Source organism: Lycorma delicatula, chromosome 5 (assembly GCF_047948215.1).
Source record: "Lycorma delicatula isolate Av1 chromosome 5, ASM4794821v1, whole genome shotgun sequence".
In the NCBI taxonomy this organism is placed as follows: Eukaryota; Metazoa; Arthropoda; class Insecta; order Hemiptera; family Fulgoridae; genus Lycorma; species Lycorma delicatula.
This window is the reverse complement of record NC_134459.1, coordinates 1,274,664-1,282,547: the sequence shown is the minus strand read 5'-3', so window position 1 is coordinate 1,282,547 and position 7,884 is coordinate 1,274,664.

Here is a 7,884-nt window from a genome sequence, read left to right as displayed (position 1 = left end):
TGTTTTTATTTTTTTACATTTTCCCTTAATCACAACCGTTCAGGAGCTACATCTCTTCTCCTGTTGTACCTATTGAGGGTATAAGGATGATTCAAAATGAACTTCACAACTTTAAAAGCGTATAGAAATTTATGTAGATAACACTTACAGATTCGGTTTAAGTCTCATTTCATAGAAAAATACATCAAGTTTGTCATCCGACGTTCACTTTGGTTCGATGCGGCTTCCATTTGTGGTGCGACATACATCCCACCTGAAGTGAAAGTTTTCTCCCGGATTTCAGCTAACCCGGTGAAATGAGATCGTACTGAAATTTTTAGTATGTTAATTAAGGGACAAAAATAGTGAATTTTTATGGCTTTTTACCTGAGAAATTGAATAAAATAGGTTCCAGAATCTTATATGCAGTAGTTTCTGAAAAATCTGGCGTGAAATTCAGTAAATTGGAGTAAAAACGCCTTTTTTTATGTTCGACGTACAATAATTTTGTTAAATGGGTAATAAACGCATAAAACCTTTAAAAAAACTTGTAGAAAATTTAATTCTGAACAAAATAGTGTAAGATAAGTGAATAAAACAAAAAAATATCTATACGAACATGTTTGTTCATATAGAATAATTAAAGGGCAATTTTGTATATAGTATAGTTTTGTTTTAAATTTTTTTAAATTTTCGTAAACATACATATATATAGCCTATAAGATTCCTGGTAACGTAAGGATTCCGACACGAGAGTCACACATCTAAATCGGTTCAGCCATTGAGCTGTTTCGGTGGAACAAATATACATACAAACATAGGAGTATATACATCCTAAATACATTACAGTCCTTTTTGGACAGTCGTGTAAAAACACTAGTAAGACAATTTAATACGTATGAGATACGAGGTTTGCGAATCACTTCAGAACAAAGCGTTGAGATGCGAGTTATTCAAAAACAACCCGTTTGTCTGATAATTTTTTCAAATTTTTTAAATTTATATAAAAATATATATATATATATATGAGGTGCAATAATAAAGTAATGAGACTGATTTTTCTTTGCAAGATGTGGCAACCCTGCAGCTTGGGTAGGCACACTATCTTTGACCTTGGTCTATAAGCTACTTCTAGTCCAAGCGGCACATTGATGCAACTGCTCGGTCGTGAGTTGTGCTGTAATAAGTGAACACGTGTTTGTGTCTCTCGGCACAGAAATGAAACCGCAAAATATTGCGCGACGGTATGCCATTTCTTTTTGCGTTAAATCGGGTGAAAACGCGACGACAACTTACGGTAAGCTTCAGAAGGCTTTTGGAGAGGAGGTTACGTCAAGAGCTCAAGTTTTTCGGCGGCATAAAATTTTTAGTGAAGGCAGAACGAATGTCGAGGATGAAGACCGCAGTGGACGACCGTCAACCTCACGGACAGATGTCAACTTGACCGGGGTGCGTGAAATCGTACGATCCGATCGAAGATTATCCGTGAAAATGATCGCAGAAGAACTCAACATCGATCCAGAAACGGTTCGTCCAATATTAACTGAAGATCTTGGTACGAGAAAGATTAGTGCAAAAATGGCCCCCAAAAATCTCACACAACACCGAGAAACACGGAAAAATGTGGCAGCCGATCTGTTAGAGCAAACGGAAATCGATCCACATTTGTTGAGCCGTGTTATCACTGGTGACGAAGGTTGGTTTTTTCAATACGATCCAGAGACAAAACGCCAAAGTTCGCGATGGTGCTCAAAGGGATCACCCAGATCAAAAAAAGTTCGCATTTCAAAGTCAAAAGTGAAACGCATGCTTGTGTGCTTCTTCGATTCCAAGGGAATTGTTCATAAAGAGCGGGTGCCTCCTGGACAAACAGTTAACCTATATTTCTACAAATAAATTTTAGAAAGACTTCGTAAACGAGTTCTTCGTGTCCGTGGCAACATTGCTGATAATTGGATTCTGCATCACGATAATTCCATCCCATACTGCTCTGTCAGTACAGCAATTTTTAACCTCATACAGCAATTTTATCCACCTTTTTCCATCATACGTAGGTCATGTGAAAGTTCCAATTTTTCCGTATGTTTTTTTTACTGATCTGTGACTACGCCGAACGTTCATCAGAATATTTTCAAAACAAAATTGATATCTACAGTAAAAGTAAATTGAAATTTACAAAATTAAACAAATGTATGCTCGTGCATATTTGTATGTACGAGTATATATATATATATATATATATATATATATAAGAAGGGACAGACATATAGGCCACATATTAAGGTATTCTGGAATAGGAATAGGCGCTTTAATATTAGAGGGTCAGGTAGAAGGAAAAAATTGTGCAGGCAGGCAACGTTTGGAATATGTAAAACAAATTTTTAGGGATGTAGGATGTAGGGGGTTGACCGAAATGAAACGACTCGCACTAGGGAATCTTGGAGAGCTGCATCAAACCAGTCAAATGATTGAAGACATAAAAATAGTATATATATATATGTCCACACACGCGCGCACACACACACACACACACACACACACACACACACACACACACACACACAAAATATATATATATATATAAACTATTCATCAAGAATTCGAGTAGGCTGATTAACTATCTTCTTTTTGTTGTAGGCCATCGAATATGTTAGGTCAGGGTAAAACGATACCTATGGATGACAAACTGTACAACTGTATAAGATAAAGTTCCACTTACCAACAATTATGAAAGTATATATCTGAGTACTTTCGGAGCCGTTCCTCCATCATCAGGAATTTCCCAAAAGATGTTAGTTCAAATTCAAATGTATAACTCTGTTTAAAGTAAAATTGTTACGTTCACAATAGTCGGTCGGCAAGAAATAAAATTAAATTGTACGTCAATAAGAACGTAACGTCATTCGTGAGATGTTTGCGACTATTATGTCCATTTAATAGATAATTCCTGATGACGGTGTAACGGCTCCGAAAGTACTCCGATATATACTTTTAAAATGATCGGTCGGTGAAACATTATTTTATACAATCGTATTAATAGTAACGGTGCCAAACGCTTAGTAAATTAAATCTAAACCGTACAATATAATAGTAGACTCAAAATCGGTATAAACAGTTCGCCTACTAATGACATAATCGGAAATCGTTTCTTTCTAATTAAAAATGAGTACAACGACGAGGGTGTAAAAGGAAATACAAATAAAATGAATACAATGTTTATTGATTTTCCGAAATCGTATTTCACCAGAAAACATAACGAGCTGGCCTAGTTATTCAGATTTCAGGAATACTGAAATATGAGCTCTGAACGTGACCGACTTTGAAACGAAGCGAATAAGTATACACTCGGATCGTTAGATTTAAAGTCTCCATTTAAAATCTACGGAATCATAAATATAACATCTACAAAGTACATTCTTTTTATTTAAGAACCGATCACTAATACAGACACTAAAATCCATTTATTACTGGTGACTAGCGTATTATTTTTTATTTTAGTAACTAAATCTTAACTCCTTTCCTTCAACGTAGGGATTTTTTAATTTAACATTTACGCCATTCATGTAATATCTATTTTATTATTAAAATATTCTGTTGAAAGTTTGACATAACGTGGGACCAGGGAAAATAACGTATGGAAAAATTGCATTTACCATGTGATTAGGATCACAGCTGTTTACGTCATTCTGCATTCATATTAAGCATGGCGGTAACAGCCATGTATATTCTCACTATTATATTATATTATAGCGTCATTTTAATTTCCTAGCATCATAGCCGTGCTGAAAAACGGAAAATACGGTTGGTAATCGGTCAAAAAATGATTTATGTGTTTTTTTCCTATATTTCTCAAATTTTCATGAGCCAGGGACCCCAAACAACAAAAAATGAGGTTGTAATGTTTGTATACGTACGTGTATTGGCGTGTTTGAAGCTTAACAGTAACTTTTTGACTGGATAAACTGATTTTGATGAAATTTGACTCAGAGGCTCGTGTGTTTGGGGCGATTTGTTAGTAAACGTCTTTCTGAAAATTTTGCTAACTTAACTCCATTATATTAACCTCAATACATGCTTACAAGCTTATATTCTTTAAAAAAATTTTGCCTCCTAATTTTTTTCTTTTCTCAAAAATCGAAAAAACAATTTTTTTATTTATTGCATTTTATAACGGAATTTTTTTAAGTCTTCCTGTAGTAAGTAATATAAATAAACAAAAAAAAACAATATATATATATATATATATATATATATACTTTTGGGGAATATTGGGATTGCGGGAGCCGATCTAAAGTTTAAAACTATCGATTGTTTGAACTGAATCGAATTTTATTGGAAAAAGCTGACTACGATGCCATTACGGTGCACTTTTCTTTTTTGTATTCTAATTTACTCGTTAGGTTTTGATATCGCTAAATAACAATCCTTCTCTTTTCTTTTTTATTAACAAAAGAAATTATAAATAAAAGAAATACATTTTTTTAAATAAAATTATTTGTTTATTATTTAAAGAAAATAGAAGTAAAATGTGCTTAAAACTAACTCGTTCTCTCCATAAACCCTGGTCACTACCCTTCTTTTTCTTTTTTCCTGTTTAGCCTCCGTAACTACCGTTTAGATAATTCTTCAGAGGATGAATGAGGATGATATGTACGCGTGTAAAGGAAGTGTAAGTCTTGTATATGATATTTTTCCAAATTAGAAATATTATAAATATCTAAGATTTTCATGAAATTATTACGATCGGATGTATGACCGTATTCTATTATATGTTGCCGGAATGCCGACTGTGGAAACATTTGGTAGTCGGAATTGCGACCGCCAAAATATCTTTTATAAAGTAGATTCAAAGGGTACAAACCGTTAGATTTGGCGATTTCTGGTACTTATTTAAGGGAAGAATTAATTTTAAATTTAGCAAGTCGTATCTAGAAAGATTTGAAATAATTTCTGTATCGCTATTTATATTATTTAGTTATTTATTTTAATATATAATTTGTTCATTATAACAGTTAGCGACAGTAACGTTTTTAATTATTTCTATTTCTTTATTTGAAGAAGTTTTTCGTGTTTGAGGTATTTTACGACTCTATATAACAATTAATTAAAAACACCCGTGTTTTGGGAGCATGGATGAAATTAACGGTAATTAATTATTGTGTTATTTAATATGTCTACTATATATTTCTAATTTTATTTGGTTATCTATTTTATTATGTATTTTTATATCCGTAAAGTTTAAACGATTATTATTTTCTATTTCCATTGTAAATGTTATGTATTTATCAATTCTATTAAATTCATTTAATATATACTTCATTCATTTTGAACTTTTTCATTATATATATATATATATATATATATATATAGTGTCATCTACATAACGTTTATGCAATAGTATATTATGTTGAGTCAAAATTTTATTGATATAAGAATCTTCTAAAAACTGCAAATATATCTCTACCAAAATTGCAGACAACGGTTCATCCATAGCCAAGCCAAACGGTCGTTTGGCTTTCGTTGGGCATTCTGCAAATACTAAAATATGACGTTCGGCTGATAAATTTTACACACTAGCGTGCTACATGGAGACAAAAGTTATTATGGAATCGGGCGTGGCAGAACGTGAGCTAAAATCCCCCTCTACAAAATTGCGATAAGAGTGTACGTGAACAAGCCACATACAATCAAAGATCTGATAATTTCCATTCCTCAAGAAATTGAAACTGTGTCAAATGAAATGTTAAAGTAAGCCGTGCAGTGCTTTGAGGAGAGGCTACGAATTTACGTCCGAAAAGAAGAACAGCATCTTATTGATATTCTTTTTCAAACCTATTGATCTCAATAAAAATATCATTATTTAATGTAAATTTTTTTTTAATATATATAAAACAACCGAAATGATTCGACAGTCAAAAACATGCGTTTTTGACCCTTTATTTATCATATTAATCATCAACGGAGCAAAATTTCTTTTGGTATTCTTTTAAATATCTTAGTCGTATATAAAAATATCTTTATTAAAATAATTCTAATAAAATATTTAACAAAATCTCTCATAAAAGAATTTAATATAGAACAAATAAAATTCTTCATATACATATGATCATAAAAAATGACATAAGACATACCAACTTAGAGAGAGAAATAATAAATACATAGAACGATGAAAGAGAGAGAGAGATTGAGAGAGAGAGTGTGATCGTATGAGAGTGTATTTACGAGTATGTTAAGAACTGTACAAAGATAGCCTCTTTGATATTTAAATACTCATGAAAAATCAATTGTCTTTTATATTCTGAGTCAAATACGAGTTTATCATTTTCTTAAACACTCATTTGTTTCATTAGAATTATGCGTTATATTTCATAGTTTTTATACACCAATAAAAATAATAATTTTACGAATGATAGAGCTAACTGTAATTTTTTTAATTCTTAAGAAAGAATAACAATGTAGTAAAAGAAATAATAAATTTCCTCCTTTTATTAAAAAAAAAATAATGCTACTAAAGGTCATTTGTGTGTGTGTGTGTGTGTGTGTGTGTCTCTCTGTCTCTGTCTCTGTCTGTGTGTGTGTGTGTGTGTGTGTGTGTGTCTCTCACTCTCATTCTCTCTCTCACTCTCTCTCTTTCTCTCTCTCTCTCTCTCTCACTCTCTCGCTCTCTCTCTCTCTCTCTCTGTGTGTGTGTGTGTGTCAGTCTCCTTTAGATAACAGACACCGGAATGGCGGAGGGCGTGTCGTAGGCACGTAGGGAGAAGCTAGTAATAAATAAATAAGACTACACTTCATTTACACTCATACATATCATCCTCATTCATCCTCTGAAGAATTATCTAAACGGTAGTTACCAGAGGCTAAACAGGAAAAAGAAAGAAAGAAAGAAAAGTAATAAATAAATCTGAATAATCATGAATTTTTTAAAACTGTGTTACCTGTGGATATAAGAATTTAGTCTGATTCCTAATCCTCACTATACTGTTATTTTTATTGATATATTATTAACTAATTAAAAAGCGATAAAAAATATAACTCAAATAAAAATCAAACTACACAAGAATTGTCCCTGCTTTTAGATATTCGTAGGTAAAAGTGACAATCGCAAATCAGCTGATTTCGAAGTCTAGAGTTTAAGGTTCAAATCCTAATAAAGGCAGTTACTTTTATTCTTATATGAATACTAGATCGTGGATTCCGGTGTTATTTGGTGGTTGAATTTCAATTAACCACACGCCTCAGGAATGGTCGACCTGAGACTACAAGACTACATTTCATTTACATTTATATATATCTTCTGAAGTAATAGTTTACGGCGGTTCCGGACACTAAACAGACAAAAAAAAGAGAAACTATACAAATATGTTTTATTAACCCACTATGGCATTAATTCTATTTATTCAGATTCCTTTGATTCTATACCAGTATAGTTCTGTAGACTGCTAATCGCTAAAAAGTCTTAAACTTATAAAGCAATATACGTATTTACAGAGGGTTGGGTAAATCGATAAATTAATATGCCGTTTTAGATTAATAGGTTTTTTTACCAATTACCCGGATTAGTCGATTACTTGTACGGAGAAAATACTTAATTTTATAAGGACCTTCATTAAAATTTCATCATTTACATAATATTATGTTAAGGATATTCATTCAACAAAATATTATGTACTCAAAATTCATATGAAATTTGATATCATCAAATCAATTCTATATTTGAATAATAAAATAATAATCACCCTCTGATGTAAAGAATTTGTCCCTCGTAATGTATTTTTTAAAACATTTCCAATAATTTTTGTGTTTAAAGTGAAATTACGAAACCGCTTTTTTCAGTTCCATATATTTAAAGGAATCCTGATATAAATTCGTACAGAATTTCGAGGTTAAAATTTGTATCTTGTTTTT